Raw genomic sequence first — 17,959 nt, forward strand, 5'->3', positions numbered from 1 at the left:
TCTAATTAAAATAACTGAGAAATAACAGAAAAAAAAAAAAAAAGGTTACTCATTGTAAGCACATACCATTCTAAAGACAAACAGAAAATAAGACACTTCTGTTGTATTTGGTTATTTTCATTCACTCTTATACAATGCTACCACATGAAAAATTTTCTTCTCTGATATATTACATAAAAATGTTCTTAGGCACCACAAATGCCTGTTGTCCTTTCACTTGCAGTTGAACTTTTTCTAAAGCAAAAAAAATTTATTGGGAAACAAAAGAAAGGTTGTACTGCACTCTCAATGCCAGTGACAGTTTCAGATGAAAAATCACTATTCTTATTTACCAGTGAACAGTTCTTCTATTTAGTTCACGTGTTGGCACACCTCAGAACACATTAAAGAGTAGAAGAAGCAACCAGGGTTATAGATGCATCTTACATTGCCAAGAGATGTACTTTGTCATCTGTCTGACTTTGTCATGTCCAGGAAATTCACAGCCTCCTAGCCTAGGAAGAAGTAATTACTGCAGTCATCAACCAATGAAATAAAGCGTATCTGAGATGGAACAAGGCTTACTGTCATTTAAATCTAAGACACAGTCAAAGACAAATGCTGTCTCACTATGAGGAACACACAGCCTAAAAGCAGAGCAGAGCATGGTCAGAACAGCTTCTCAGCCATCCTCTCTAGGAAAAAAAAAAAAAAAAAAAAAGACTAGACTAGGCCCTCACCTCAGTTTACACTGTGGCTCAAGCACAATTTTCATAGAGAATTTCTTGGGATAACAAAACTGGTTTTCCTATTTCATTAGAATGGTGCTTTTTATTATTATTATTATTATTTTCTGTTGGTGTTTCCGTTTTGCATATGTAAAATTCCTTTCATATTTTTCAAAAAAGTCCTGAATATTACCTTGGGCCTACAGTGTGTTCCCCAAGTAGATAATTCTGTATCCCATGTCAGTTTTTTGGAAATTAGTTCTATAAAAAAAAATTCCCCTAATGAATTACCTGAAGTTAAGCAGTCAATTGCCATCTATTGTACTAGTTTAGAATGTATTGCTTAGTACACCCCCCCCCCCAAATGGCTGTAGATAGAGAATATATATATATATGGCTTGGGAATAGAATAAAGACTTGGCTACCCCATCATGGGTCTTAAAATAACAGTACCTTCAATGGTTTCAAATGACTACAGGCATTTTGCTTCTAGTTATGCACAAACATGTACTTGAATTCTATTTCATGTGATTATTTCCTTCATTCAGTGGATTTTGCTACATGCTTCTGACTGGGGGGAGAAAAAAAAAAAAAGAAAAGAATATCTGAACAATGCAACAAGATTTTTATCCCTCAAAGAATATTCATGCAAATAATCAACATTCTTTCTCTTCACAAAGAGAAAACTTCCTCTGAAATTCTCCGGAAAAAAAAAAAAGCTAAGCTAACACTGTATCTTCTGGAAAGTGTTGCCCATGTAAGATGTAATAGATACAATATTCGAAACTGTTAATAGGAATAACTGGAACACTGTTACTATCATTACTTATCTGCTGGCTTGTTAGAAAACGCCTGCTCAAGACAAAAAGACAGGAAACTATTCTGTAGAGATATTTATTGTCCTTTAAGATATATTTCATCTTGTATGATTACTAAGATTTGTATGATTACTAAGATGCATACTCTCATGTTACTGAACAGCAGTCATCAGCACTACTGTCACAACAAATGTAAATAAATTCCATCAAATGTATTTACAAACTTTCCTAATCTAACACTCCCCAGGATACTCATTTGTGCTATAGCAATAGTTCTCTCCCAAAACAATGATGTTGTCATTATTTTATCTTAATAGAATCTTAGAACAGAGTCATAGCATATTCTGTGTTAGAAGGGATGCACAAAGATCACCAAGTCCAGCTCCTGGCTCTACACAGGACCGCTCAAAATCCAAACCCTAGATCTGAGAGCGTTGTCTAAACATTTCTTGACTTCTGGCAACTTGATGCCATGACCACTGTCCTGGGCAGCCTAGTCCATGCCCACCGCACTCTGGTACAGACCCCTTTCCTTCCCCAGCTGCACCTCCCCTGACTCCCCTTGCCGTTCCCTCGAGCCCTGTCGCTGTCACAGAGAGCAGAGCTCAGCACTGCTCCCTGTGAGGAGCTGCAGCAGCCATGAGGCCTCCCCTCAGCTCCTCTGCTGTGGGCTGAACAAAACCAGGGACCTCAGCTGCTCCTCATACATTTTGCCCTCCAGACCTTCAACACTTTCATAGCCATCCTTTGGATAGTCTTCCACATTGTAAATCCTGCTTAAATTGTGGCACCCAAATCTGCACACAGCAATTGACGTGAGGCTGCACCAGTGCAGACCAGAGCAGCATAACTGTTGTCTTGGAATGCTTCACCTTGTATTTAATAGCTATATTTCTGTTAATTCACTGAGAATGGCATGTTTCATACACATCTTTAACTGCCTTTTTTTTCCAGTGTTGTTTATCATTACTAATTAAAGCATAGGATGCTTGAACTTTTGCTTACAAATAGGCTTAAATCACAGTTCAGCATGAAGTGATTTAAAATTATTGGGAGGCTTCAAATTTTATAGGCACTTCAGTAGGGAATTTAAAGCACTCCAATAATTTTAAATCACTCTGCATTGCATAAAGCAATTTAAATTTATTGGAAGTGAAATTTGGAGGCAATCAGGGTTCTGGGCATTGCAGCATACACTGGTTTGAAATTACTAGAGCACTTTAAATTTTTATAAGCATTTCATTTAGAGATCAGGGTTCTGGCCTTGAATGGTATAATTTGAAGTTGTTGGAGGTTCTCTCTCGAGTTCTAACTTAAAAAAAAAAAAAGCTCTTAAAATAATCTTACATTATTTTACTTGAAATGAGATCTAAAATTCAATTTAAAAGGAAAAAAGAGCAAACAAGTTACAACTCTGTAGAAGCTATTCTATTCATTTTACAGAAAGCTGTTGCCATACTATCTTTTGTTACAGTCCCTTGTTGATTTCCTTTTTTTTTTTTTTTTTCCTAACATAAAGAGTAAATAAATGCCAGATTTCAATACACTTAATGCAGGCAAAATTTTAATACAAAATACCAGAAACGTTGTGAAGAAATCAAATGCCATGTAATAAACAAAGGTCCCCAAGTATGGGATAAAGTTTGAATTTTTATGATTACTTTCAAAATCAGAACAGAACAACCGAAGCTTCAATCTGTTTCACGTTGCTGAACTCATTCTTGTCCTAGATACCTTCAGCACCCAGCATTACACCAACCATGACACAACTAATGCACTCAGCTCGAGCCTACTTCACCTTCTTATTTGATGCTTGTATAATCAATGAAAATTATATAAAGGAATATTATATAATTTAATAATATAAAGATGTTATAATAATGAAATAAGCAAGAGAGTTAGGCACAGTGAGACAAATAGAATAAATAACAAAGAGAATAAATAGGAGGCTTACCCATGCCGTGGGCTTGCTCAGGAAACTCCAGAGGAGTGGATCTCCTGAAGAGAGAGAGATCCTTCCCCACTGGTAGTCAGCTCTTAAATGGGTCTAGGAGCCAGGCTCCACCCCTTCCTGCAGCACAGGTGAATTGCTTTCACTTGTGCTCCCAGGGCTGACTCATTGCTCGCCTCAGGTGACTAATCAGAGGTTCAGGCCGTGACTCAGCAGTTCCCATACAATGCTGCATTGCTTTTACAATCTGCAGCAAGAGGAGACAGGACAGCTTCAACACCTCCCCACCATGGGCGTAGCACCACACAGTGACCTATTACTGCCCGGTAGCATAACACCCAATTGGTAGTGTAATGTAATTAATCTGAACTATGCAAAGGTGAAATTAAATGGTTTTCACGGTCCCCTATCATTCTGGTTGTGTTTGAAGGTGTTCTCTACACCTGCCCAAATCCCCTCAATCGCCTCCACACTTCATGAGGAAAACAGCAACAACAAAACAATTAAGTATCATTGAGATACACACATAATGAAACGGATCTGCTAAGAAAACAAACCACATTTACCCTCCCCTCTCATCTATGTATCTATCCCTATCCTAAAACATCTTGCAGGCTTCACAGAACAGAAACACTTCTCCAGTTTTAAGTTTAGTCCAGTACACATACTGACAACTGTACAGCGATCCACACGCACCCCATCCACGTGAGCGAAAAGAAAAATAAATACAGGATAAAGTTCCGTACCAGATGCGGTTGCCAGGCGTTGTCCCAGGGCTGCAGTAAGAGGGCGAGGCCGGGACCTGCCTGCACCAGACACAGCTGGCCCCAACCTGGGGAAGGGTGGGCACGACACTGCTGGCGGCCGTCAACAGGGGGAACAGGCCTGTGTGCACCCGGGAGAGAGGAGAAGGACGAGGAGGAGGTGGGCAGAAGTAGCTCCCGGCAGCCCTGGGCAGGAGGCCCCGCTGGAGCAGGGCTTTCCCTGGGAAGGTCCAGCTGGCGCAGGGTGGGATGGAAGTTCCCATGCGCTATTCAGTGGGGAAGAGGTGGGATGGAATGAAGTTGAGCTTCCAAAGAAAGGAGAGAGATGGTAGGTAGTGTTGCTGTTTGTTTATCACCATCCTACTCTAATTTAATTAGCAGTTAGTTAATTTCCCCAAGTCTAGTTTGTTATACATATAGTGATGACTGATGAGTGATCTCCATCTTTATTCTGAACTATGAACTTTCTCATTCCTGTTTTCATTATTATTATTATTATTACTATTATTTTCTATTTTCAACCCATCCCTCAGAGAAGAAAGGGGTGGGTGAGTAGGCGGCTGGGGGGTGAGTTTGGCTGTAGGCAAAGGCCAGCACCAGAGCTGATGGGTCAAAGTTATTTCAAAGAATGTTCAGTAAAATAATGAAATAATGACATTGACAAATGTAAACTCTGTGGGCAATCTAAAATACTATGGAAAGTGATAATTGGCTTGATTGGTACACTAGAGAGCTGGTACTAGATAACCACATCTACAGAACTGCTATGAGTTGTATGGCTGAGAGACCCTTGCTTTATTTCTGAAAGGAATGAACTAATGAAGGTAGAGCTGGACTCCAGCTTTCTCCACTTATCCTTGTATGACAGATGCTCCACTCCCTTAATCACTTTAAAAGCCAAAAAGGGGAGGGGGGGGAAGAAAAAATATATATATTTTTTTAAGATTTAAAATGATATCAAGTTAAATGATACAGTGGTAGTGGTGTTGCTGTTGTTTTTTTGATTGTTTTAATTAACTAGAAACTTTTTTTAGGAAAAGGGAAGGCAGGGGAAGTGAAAGTAATAGAGAAAAAAAAAATAAAATTAAAAGAAAAAAAGATTTAAAAAATGAGAAAAAAAAAAGATAAAAGGAGAAAATGGAATGAAGATAAGAAGAGGAAAAGTGAAATTTTTATTAAGTGCAGTATGAACAATGCTACTCATTTTTTCCTTATTGAATGCAAAAGCTGTGGGTTTGTTTTTGTTACTATTTATTGAAATAAAAAAAAGTTACAAGTGCTATTCCTTAGTATATACTAATTCTTACAGTTTAGCTATGCATTCTTGCTCCAGTTTTTCCTACGTAAGAAGGCTTTTTTTCCCATTCAGGTGCAACAACAACTACAGCAATGTTTAGGAGGCATCCCATTCTGAAAACTGAGTGGAGAACAATTCAACTTGGTCTTTAACTCTCATTGGTAGAGCTGTACAAAAGAAAAAATATCAATGACATTAGCTACTAAACAAGTCACAAAAGCCACTACTAAGTTACCTGATTTCTTCACAAGAAAGTACTCTTCAATTCTGTACTCTGGATCCCTGTTGATTTCACAGTTTGTCAAATCTTCTGTTCTAGCATCTACAGCTTTCATTGCAGCAAGCTAGTGATAAATATCACCCAGAAACAGGAATTTAGAGTGACTGCATGTGCACATTTCTATAAAATTACTCACAGCACATGATGACTATTGTTTGATACGTGACTGGTTTGCATTGTCTTCTTAGAATCATAGAATGGTTTGGGTTGGAAGGGATCTTTAGGATCATCTAGTTCAAGTCCCCCTGCTATAGGCAGAGACACCTCTCTCTAGACCAGGTGGCTGAAAGCCCCACCCAGCCTGACCTTGAATGCTTCCAGGGAGAAAACATTCACAACCTCCCTGGGCAACTTGTTCCTGTGTCTCACCACCCTCACAGTAAAAAATTTCTTCCTGATATCTAGTCTAAAACTACTCTTTTCCAGTACTCTCTCCTCATCCTGTCACTATATGCTTTATAAGAAGCCCCTTCTCAGCTTTCTTATAGGCCCCCTTCAGGTACTGGAAAGCCACAATAAGATTTCCTTAGAGTCTTCTCCAAGCTCAAAAGTCCTATATCACTCAGCATGTCCTCCTAGGGAAGGTGCTGCAGCCCTCTGATCATCTTCATGGCCCCTCCTCTTCATGGTCCTCCGTTTTGTGTTGGGGCTCAATAATTGGACACAGTACTCCAGGTGGGGTCACACAAGAGCAGAATAGAGGGGCAGAATCATCTCCCACAACCTGTTGGTCACGCTTCTCTTGATGCAATTCTCTCATCTTCATTCACACATCCCATAACCCACTGCAGACGTGTTTAAGTGTAAGTCTTCTAGGGAGCCAAAGCATCTCCAAGGTCTGTAGTTATTACCAGAGAAAAAACATGAGGTCAGGAGGAGTGTATCACACCACTAAGGAAAGCCACAACTTTTCTCCATTTTCTGAATGACCTTTGCATACTATATAGAAATCTCTAGACACTAAAAGGGGTGATTGTCATCATAATGATATCACCAATGCCTGTGGCTAACACTGGTCATTACTATTCAGCTGAAGACCAGGACTCCGCATTTCAGGCAACAAACAAACAAAAACAGTCTTTAAAACTCTGCCATTTATCTCTGTCATGCTCTTTTAAAAAAACAAACAAACAAAAAATCATATACCTGTGATCTGTACCTATTCAGTCAGGCTTTATTTCAGTATATATTTTTATACTAAAAACATTTCTCCCATATGTTCATACCCTCTATTTTAACATCTTTGTTTGGCATGATATTTCATACCATATGTTTAAAATAATTCATTATTATTTCTCTGTGCACCTTAGCAATTTACCACATTTCTAGCATCTATACCAAGGGAACATCTGTGCTGCAACAGTCTTCAATATTGTACCTTACTTTTAAGCCATTGTAGAAACTTGAGCCAGTATTATATGTTTTGGAAATTGTACTGGTGGTGGACGTGAAATATCCCAGGCAGTGATGACATGCCTTATATACTTGTAGTGGAAGTTTAATCTTCATGGATGAATGTAAATTATTTTTTTACTTAATTTCTAAAATTGGCCTGACAATGCTGATACAAAATAGCTGCTTCTTTCATATTTTAGCACTTTCTGATTGAACTTTGCATGCATTGGTGACCTGCCTCTTTGCCAGGAATAAATGACTGACAATATGTCTTAAAAATAAGCTCCAATAATTAAAATTGGCCTTCTCTTCTATTGTGAGTACAAGCACTATTTCAAGAGGTTACTAAATAGCTCCACATATCACTGACAATATATTTGCAACAAAATTTATAAGTCACTTCTCCTATTGACTTTTTTAATGAATTTTACTCTTGGATTGTACATGCTCATAAAGTGCTGACAGGATGTATTTTCAACTACTTAACAGACTACTGTTTCTGGGGAACTGGGGAAGATCTCTGTTAAAAAAAAAAAAAAAAAAAAGAAAAGAAAAGAAATCTCCTTTGTCTTCAAAACTCAGGCAATATAATTCTGATTTTGCTTTTTTAACCCTGTTCACCCTCCTGCTGATTACATCACACACATGAAAAAAAAAAAAAAAATAGAAAAAGAAAAAGGAAAATAAACCAACATGCAAACAACAGAGTCCAACCTTCCCTAATTTGCTTTAGCTTTGTTAGATTTTTCTCTTAACAGATGTACTTTAAGAACTAGGTGAATGTCCTTTCTGCTTGCTTCAGTTCCTCTGGGGCAATAATTATGTTATGAAATATTTTCTGTCTCGTCTGTATTCCAGCCCTTCGCTTGACAAAATTTAGAGCAGTTGAACTACTGTTTAATTAAATTCTGTTTTCCAAACTATGGTTCCTAATGAAAATACTGACAGACATTTAAATAGACTGACATTGGCCAATAAATTGCTCAAGTATATACATTTTAAAATATTTGATTAAATATGACCTGCTGTTGGCTAATTAATGTTTACTGAAAAAAATCTGAACACGTCACATAATAATTATAGTAAATTCCATGTTTTACTTGCATATGGCAGTTAATGCCTCTTCCATATACTTTGCCCCCCTCTGCACCACCCCTAATTGGACAGATAACTACTGATAACAAACGACTCAAGTGCCTGGAATTCAAGTTCTGTAAGTTAGAACTGAAAAGAATGTATAAGCATTAGACACTGACTCTCATGAGTTGGTTACTAACCAAATAATGGGGAAAAAGGAAAAAAAAAAACCAACAACAAAAAAAAAACATTCCCACCATTAAAAAAGATTTAAGATTTTAGATGTAATACTTTGGAAAATCTTTAAACAAAAGGATTTAAAAGTAGCAGCAGTTGTAGCACATCTTAGATTTAGATTCCCCAATCTTATTTTCAGCAATTACTTAAGAGGCCACATCTCCATAGTTTCTATGCAGCCCTTTCTTATTTATTGTCATAAAAAATAAAAAGAGAACTGAAAAATATATATATTTTAAATGCTCAGTTCTTCACCCAGCAATAAAGTTTTTACTCATCTCCTTTCATACATGGGGCAGTTTATTCAGGCACATCAGCACCTTCAGAGACAGAGAAAGCACCGGAGAAATGAATGGTTGCTGCCACTACCACCTTGATATTTCAGTCTGTGGTATTCTATAATATCATTGTGCATACCCCTTCCATGTTTCAGCCATTTTTAATCTGAGTGTTGTACATCCTTCCTTAAAAAGGGCAAGAGAAGAGAGCAAAGAGACTTAAGAGCCTTTTTTGTGTTCCTTTTGGCTTTTTGACTTGGAATACTGGCTTCTATTCTAATATTAGTTAGCAGAAAGTAATGAGTTACTAAGAACTGGTGTGAAAATGCACGTCAGTATTTTGGAAGAGAATGGCCTATTCCTTTCCCTGACAGCAAGCCCATAAAAAATAAAAAGAAGCTTTTAAAATTGGAAGGCATGTATTATTAAAGGAACAACAACAACGAAAAAAAAGACTTCTTAAGGAGGCAAAACCCCATTTGACAAGAGAGAAATAATAGGAACCAAAAGGATTCACACACAACTGTCTCTCTAGTCTTTATGTACTGTTAAGACATGCCTTCCATTCCAAGATTTTTCTGGAGAGAACCTTTCTCTGGAATCTTGACACAGTCCTCTTAGTATCTATCAATTTCCTGCTTCAATCAATATCCTACGTGTCAGAATCCCAGCTGAGTATTTTACTCTCCTCCTTGATTCAGTAAAATGTTTTGGGGAAATTCTCCCTTTGAAAGAGCCTCATTTCTTCCAAGGGGATGAACAATTTCCCCTTTGCATGTATAGGATGGATTGGTGAGTTATGCTTTTTGTATATTGTGTCCCTATACAAACCAACAAATACATGAATGAAGATAACTATTCATCCTAGCTGATAATCTAAAGCTTTCTTTTAATTCAAAACTCTAGTATCAGTAATAAAAGTAGTCACTGGCAGTAGTATTTGTGGGCAATATAACATACTTCCCCTTCACCGTGCATTTGTCACTCAGGTCCCCTCATCCTAGGAACTGAAATGACAAGTGGCCAAAAAGCTACTCATGATAAGCCTTATTTTATTACTATTTTCAGGCATGAATCCTTTCTCAGAAAGGTGATAAAACAGGAGTGAAGATAGCTTATATCTGCAGTACCAAGAGATATTTTTCATCTAGAGAAACCACTTGTTCAAATATTTCTTTAAACTGTATGAGAAACAAAAATGATTTCATGATCTAGTCAAAATGAAAATGAAACTTTTGTTTTCCAACTAACTGTATAACTCTAAAAGTCTTTTCCCCCTGCTGAACAGATGCTGAAAAAAACCCTAATCTAAACAGGACCAATAGATATGGATGGACACTTAGAATTAAATCTCTCTGATATTACCTAATTGTTTGTTTTTTATGTACTCAATCCGTTTTTCAGTTACACTTCACCCAGAACGACTGTATCCCACAAAAGTACAGTGGAACTCATTTCAAAACTGATTTTATGTTTAGCCTGCAAAATGTTCACTGCATTTTTTTTTTTCTCTGAGACTAATTACACAATACCATGTTGGGGAGAACAAATATTTTAATGGTTAGAACTGACAGAAGGCGGGAATTAGACGTCCCTGCCAGATTATTAAAGTCAGGAAATAAGAGTGGGAAGAAACCGAAGTGTCAAGAGCTAGCACACAGGATCAGAACGTCAAACTGGAGTCAGGAGACAAGATCAGAAGATGAAGCATTTATCAGACAGAAAATGACTAAAAACAATGCTCTAAATAAGCTTATTACTCAAATACAGATATGGTCAAAGATGCAATCTTTATTATAGGGGCACTCAGAGTAAGGAGACTAAAATGCCTTGCATCAAGCTGAGAATATAATGGTTCTGACAGAGTCTCTATTCAGATTTCCAAGTTGAACTTCCAACTTGGCTACAAAAAGAACAGCTCTGCCACCTTTGGGTCACTGTTTAATCATCCCTCAAATTATTAAAATTAAGTTGTTTTATTAATAAGAGCTCTAAAGTATATCTAAGATACAAAATTCTCACAGAAGTTAGATAGGACTGGTATGCTCATAGGTCTCCCTATTCTGACCTACTGATAGTTGCATCAAGTGCATTAGCCTTCATCCTACTGCCAGTCTTTTATAAGAAATCCAACCATTGAATAGTAAAATATGGCTTGTAAAAATGTACTTCATATTGACAGATGGGGATGTAATGTTATTTTAAGTACGAAAATATGAAAAAATCTATTATTCTTTATGAACTGTCATGGAAGATGAAAATTTTTCTCTGACCATATTGGTGGTAATAACAATTAGTAATAAATTACTGTCCTATAATTATTGGATATGAAAATTTCTCTGTCTCTTTTTACAATAAAGGAAAATTATCCTGCTGACACAAGAAGGAGCATATTCAGATGCAGCTATTTGTTATTGCCTAGTGATAAAAAAAAAAATCTTCATTCACAATTTGGAATATTCAGTAATAATTCCTATATATATATATATATATATTTTTTTTTTTTCACATCACATGGTTCTTTGCAAGAATTTAACTGTATGTTATTTGTATATTGACAAATACATGTAGGTTACCAAACTGAAGCACCAAGTACTTTTGTATCAGGTAACCTGTTCTTATTTAAAGTTTAGTTTTCATAGGATACAAGACTAAGGTGATCGTGCCCTGTCTTCATCTATCATAAATGACAGTTGCTTTTGAACGTGGTGAATCTCAATGAGACATGACAGAATAGGAATCTCAGAAACATGAAGTCTCACCCCTGTTTATGAAAACTGGCAGATGAGTGAAAAGGAGAGGACTAAATTAATTCTGCATGTGGGAGAAAGCAGAATCCAGTGCACATATCTGGTCACTTTGAAAAGTCATTCTGCACATTAGCTGCCAGCTGGCCAGTCAGCACAGGAATACAGCCAGACAAGATGTAGCACATGCTAACTTTTGCCCAGTAAAAAAAAAAAAAAAAATAGAGTAGATAAGAAGAAACATAGAAATATCAACAAAAGGATGATATAGAAGAAATTCTCTATAGGAAAACTCTAAAACATTTCAGTTTGACTGCTTTTTGCTGCCATAGGATGGAAATTAATATGATTTTATTATAGCATACTTTTCTCATAGAACATTGGACTTGAATTTATTAATGAATCTTTGTTAATTTTCTTAATTTTAAACTAATGGCTGGGTGCCTACCGCCACGGAAAATTATTTATTCTTTTCCGTGTAGAGTGTAGAGAATATTCTTTTCTGTGTAGAGGAGTGTGTAGAGAGGATTCATGCTATGCATGTGATAGAAAGATAGAAAGAATAAATGAGAAATGTGGTTAAGCAACGAACAGTCAATGGGAGTGATAGACTTGACACTTTGCATGGTATGGTCAAGCACACCAGCTGTAATTTTGAAGTCAGTTTGTAATAATTCTGCTTTTAAGAGTCCCAGATGTGCAGCAGAAGCAGCACTGGTGCCACGAAGCAATGCATTTCAAGAGCAGCGGAAAATAATGGAGGGGTCCATGGCCAGTTCCCTGGTATTATGGAGCTCTTTAGAATCAGTGGGAAATTGACAGACACAAATTACCTGTTCATGGGAGATTACATGCACAGGCATTATTATTTGGTGGAAACTGTGACTCTACTAGTAACATTAAAGATGCATTGTCCAGAATGTGTTAGAATACTGAGAAAAAATCATGAAAGCAGACAAATTATAGAAGTGAATGGCTTTTAATATGAATGCCTGTTTGGACAGATATTCTGTCTCCACAGTGGCCTCTCTTTATCAATAGATGCACTGGATCATATCAGATGATAGTGGAGACTTCTTCCTCTGACTAAAAGCATTTCTTCTTATTAAGTGGATCTGCCTCTACTAGACTGAGGAAATATAAACTTCTCATAATTATTTGCAAAAGGGCTCAATTCAGTAACATTCTGGTTAACCTTAATGGATTTTTTGAGTAAGAATGGATTTAAATACACAATTATATTTAGGAACATGCTCATATGCTTCAGTGGTTTCTGATTTGAATGGAAAGCCGTAGCAGATTCAGGTTAGAAAAAAGATTGCTTGCAAAATTGAAAGATCAGCCCACCTTAACAGACAATATTAACCCTGAAAAGCTGTTTAACATAAGAACTGAACTCATTATGTTTGTATAATCATAGAATCATAGAATCACCAACGTTGGAAAAAACCCATAAGATCATCCAGTCCAATTGTCCACCTGTCACCAATAGTTCTCACTAAACCATGTCCCTCAACACAATGTATAAATATTCTTTGAGCATATCCAGTGCCTCCACCACCTCACTGGGCAGCCCAATCCAGTGCCTGACCGCAAAAAGAAATTTTGCACTGTGCCTAGAGATACTGCCATACCAGAACAATGCACAGAGCAGAGGGAGAAAGCTCCGGATCCAACTCCTGCACCCGAAAAGTTGTACATACATTTTGTACATGTATGTATTTTACATGTACTATCATAATACAGCCATGAACAGAAGAGATATCAGAGGCCTCAAAATGTAAGAATAGAAGAGGTAGCATGCTTCAAGTTCTACAGATAAACCAAAATAGATGTGTGGGATATCATTATGAAACAAAGTGATCAAGCTATCGTCTGAAAATGTCACACACAACAAAAATAAATCCGCTCTGCAATTAACTATATTTAGATGAATTATGTAAAATCATAAGCAAAATGCTAAATAGTCCTTTATAGTAACTTGATCTGAGATTATTTATATCTCATTAAGAATTTTGTGGTAAATGTGTGTGTATGGATTTGGTTGGTTCTTTTTCTTAATCATCCTGATGAAGTAAAGTACTGTGAAGGTCTTACAGGACAAGGCCAGAAAAGTCAAGCATACTCATTCATCATAACATATCTACATACAGTTTTACACTTCCAATCTATTCACTAAAGCATCACACTACCAAAGGGATGTAATTATAAGTGGGATTTCACACTCCATCTCTCTCGTACTTACTCACTCTAGCGTGAAACAGCTAAAACAGTCAGGTAAAAATCAATGAGTTGCATACATGTCAGTAAAGAGGCTAGTAGTGCTACAAATAACAGTTAAAATTGTACTTTAAATAGTGGGAAAAGGTGTCTATTGATTGAATTTGCTGAAATTATCAAATCTTTCAACAGCACTTAACTTAGTATTCATTATTTCACCGGGTACTAATTTCTTTGTATGAAGAAGACTGTGGCATGAAGAGATAAATTAATTGGCTAAATGTCTATATTTTCCTCAATAAATACTTCCTGCACTGGAAAAAAAAAAAAAAAAAAAAAGAAGAAGAAGAAGAAGAACAACTGAATAGCCTGAATAGCCTGATGTTACCCTAAACTTCAGAATATTCAGGTCACACTTTGTGAAATTTATTGACATTGATGTCAGCTACTGCTAAATAGCCTGGCATCTAGAAGTCTAGTCACTACACTGAAATACCTTTTGATCACCATTGGTATTCTCAGAACTCAGAATAAAGGTGTAAGTTGAAAGGTCATGTGTAGCCTTGCCAGTGCTTGGAGCTCTTTAGTCACAGTCTGAGATTTGAACTTTGAACTGTACCACTAACAGAAGTCTTTCTTCTTCTGGGTTTATTTACAAAACAACCAATAACAATACACAATCCAATCACAGCAGCTATGATCTGAAGATTTTGTGGAGTGGATATAAGGAATGACAAAGCCCTTCTAGCAAATACAGTTAATAAAAGTCCCTAACATTCCCACACTGCAAACTAGTTCTGGTATGGAGGTTGAACACTGAGTCAGCCAATTCTGTGTGGCTGTATGATGCTTAACATTGTTTTGGCAGCATGCAATATGACTTGTGTCATTTCCTATTTCTTCTTTGGTCATCCTACATTCATAGCTTTTTGGGAAGGTGTAGGACATATGGTGTATGAATGCATCTGTTTTATATATATGAGAGAAGCTTAAAAACACCACCATATTGAAAGCGTAAGTAGAAATCTTAACATTTAGGTTTATCTAGCACTGGGAAATATGCCTCATAAATTCAGGCTATGATTGTAATAGCTAGTGAAAGTTATTTTGGAAGAGAAGTCTGTGACCAGAGTCATTACTGAAAAACAAGGATTAAATCCAGGCTTTATAATTCTTGCCTGCTTACTACCAGCTAGTTTTAATAATATCCAGACTAGATTGAAAACCCTGAGTACATTTTTGGAAACTTGCTCCTTTTGAGTAAGTTGCTTATGCATGGAATTATCATTGTTTAAGCTATGTATCAAAGAACTTTAGTCAAAGTCAAAGTTTGGGTGTTTCATTGACTGCAAGGTTTCTTGTTTGTTGATCACCTTGAGGAGTAGCATTTATTTTACTAATTGCCAGTGTTTAAGCATCCACATCTGAGCTAAGAGACTAGCTTCCTTTCCTTGACAGTAGAGAACAGTAAACCTTTTTAGGGCTTGTTAGGGAGTTGTTTAATTTCCTGCTTTAGAATGTCAAGAGCCCTGTCCTAAATTCCACTGATTAGAATTCCAGTGACTACAAAGAAATTTTAAAGTGACTGATTCATACTGTAGAGATCTGCCATGCAGAAATTACAGTAGTCCAATAAATCAGGCTCTACAAATTTTTAAGGATGATATCTTCGTACTGAGAACAAGGCAGAAAGAAGTAGGGATGACAATTTTCTTCAGTTTTCCATCAATTCTGTTTGTCTTTTTAGGTACCAACTCTCAGCAAAGTATATCAGATTCCAGATGAGTGCTTGGATCTTAAGATGGAAGCTGGAAACTTAGGTTCAGTGGAAGAGAGAAGACAGAACAGGACTCAGATGCCAAAAATCTAGTGTTGGAAAACATCTTTCCAGCCTATATATTCTTTCAACTGTTTCCACATTCCATCAACTTTCCTCACAGACATACTAGAGGGAGAAACCACGATGTGTCTGATTTTGCTAAATCTAAGCAGCATGCTGCTTTTCCTAAATTTATAAGCTTAATCTAGATATTACTGTAGATATTTTGTTTCTAGGTTCTTGAGTGGAATTTGATCTTCAAATTTGACTAGGAAGTCACTGTTTTGTTAAAAGAGTCTATCTAGTAAGTATAACAAAAGATGCTTTTCACCTCCTGCTAGCAGTCTGTACAAATTCTGGCTACTAACAAATGTATGGATAGTAACTTCAGCATAGAAGTAGTTGTTCACTACTAAAAAAAAAATAATTGAAATGTTCTATGATGTGGCAATAATATTTTTTGTTCCCTTTCCTTGCCTCTCAAGATCATTATTACACTCTAATAGCTCATATCCTTCACAGTGAATACTTTGTCCAATTCTTTTTTTTTTTAAGAAGTATTCAAATGAGTGATTCTGACAAAATATATTTTTATTTTAGCTCAACTTTTTATAAAAGAACTTAAAGAAAAAGAAGGCAGGGAAAAAATCAATTTATGAATTGTCACAAACGCGTTAGGACAAAGAAAATATTTTCAAGTAAGGTCATCTGAGCTATTAAAAAAAAAAAAAAAGAAAGAAAAGAAAAGAAAGGAAAGGAAAGAAAAAGATGTTAAAAGATGTTGTTTTACTTATCAAGTGGAACAATGTTTATCAGGACTCCAGAAAATCCTACACTAAATTTTTGCAGTGAGTGAGGCAAACCAGGTGCATCAAGCCACATGCTTCAGGTACTAGTTAAGTTGCTAGTTATTTTAGGCTATGGAGTGACAGTCTTTTCTATTACTGTGTTCTATACTGTGCTTAAATGAGGGCTGAAAAAATATAGCATTTTAGTATAAAGGTTATGACATACACAAGATGCAAAATATATTATTTCAAAGCCTGGGAGAACTATACATTGCAGGTACAACAGCAAACATTTAAAGTACAACAGCTATTTCAGCTAGGAGTGGGAGGCAAGCACTATTGGACTCTGAAGCCAGCAGCGATTTACACATGCTGCAGCTTGCAGCAATTCATTCAAACTCTTGCTGAATTAGTTCACTTGTGAAATAAAATAGACTGCCTATTTAATTTTCACTGTGGAGGTAGAGTACAAAAAAAAAATAAAATCGAATCCTGCCTCTGTTGATAGAAACTTTACTTAACTAAAGCATTCTCACTTCTTAAAACATTCCATTATATGAGACTGATGCAAATAGAAGATAAAGAAAAAAAAAATTAAAAAAATTAAAAAAAAACCTCCAGACATTTACACCTAAAGCATTACTACCACTTAATTATTCTATTGTACAGCAAGATCAATCCTAACATTCTGCTGGAGATACCAACTCTTAAACTCACTGATTTAAGATAATCCTCCCACTCATTTGTGCTTTGACTTTTTGGTACTAGTTGTTCATTTACTACAGAAATCTCTTGATAATGTAACTCTTGTTTCTGAGCAGCTCTGACTTAGAATCTTTCTATAACTGCAGAGGTTCAGTCCTCTCATAAAGGAACTTCCCTTCAGTGTTAGGGGACTAACACCAGTAAAGAAACTAAAGTTGCTAGTGTGATTTAAAGACAGAAACTTCACTGTTATTGGAATTTATGTTTCTAAATTCTTATCCTCTGCAGTCTCTGTTTCTAAAAGCATCACTTTTACAATAACTGCACACAGCATATCTAATACTGGCTGGTCTCGAGCTCCTTTCAATAGACTCCAAACTGAACAGGCAATTGACAGGGAAGACTTTGTCTGTATGGGGAGAGAAGGAAAATCTCAGCATTAGGTGAGTGGTAAATTTCAACACCTGGAAGAAGGCATACATATGTCTGCTATCTTCATTTGATTATGTATCATCTTCACTCACAGATCTACTGAACACTCATAGTCTTTCACAGATACAGAAAAACAGGTTCTTATTAACTTCAAAATGTTTGTAATTCTGCTTTCTTTTGAAAACTTTGAAATTAATCATAGTCTTCAAAACAACTGAAGGAGTCTGATGAAGGTCAGGAAATTGCTGCTCACTGTGTTTTTCTTCACTGCTAACAGTACTGTTTCCAGTCCAACAGAATCATCAGGGGCTACCCGAATGTTATAGAACATCTATTCTGACTGACTGTCATTGAGCTAAAGTAGCATGTCTAATCAGCACTTAAGATCTTGCCAAAGAAGATTTTTCCTCAATATTTTGAGAAACCTGATCTACTTCAAGACTT

At 36.4% G+C, this 17,959-nt stretch overlaps 1 long non-coding RNA gene across 1 annotated transcript in view; it reads right to left on the reverse strand.

The window, feature by feature from the left end:
• The window catches only part of LOC149918441 (uncharacterized), a 35,575-nt gene extending 32,050 nt beyond the window's left edge, over positions 1-3,525 (reverse strand). Inside the window, exon 1 of the long non-coding RNA XR_016465455.1 lies at positions 3,480-3,525. This is a non-coding gene — a long non-coding RNA (uncharacterized LOC149918441). The remainder of the gene's footprint in view (positions 1-3,479) is intronic.
• Between the last annotated feature and the right edge of the window lie 14,434 nt (positions 3,526-17,959).

This window comes from Phasianus colchicus, chromosome 3 (genome assembly GCF_987193195.1).
Source record: "Phasianus colchicus chromosome 3, bPhaCol1.hap1.1, whole genome shotgun sequence".
Taxonomy (NCBI): Eukaryota; Metazoa; Chordata; class Aves; order Galliformes; family Phasianidae; genus Phasianus; species Phasianus colchicus.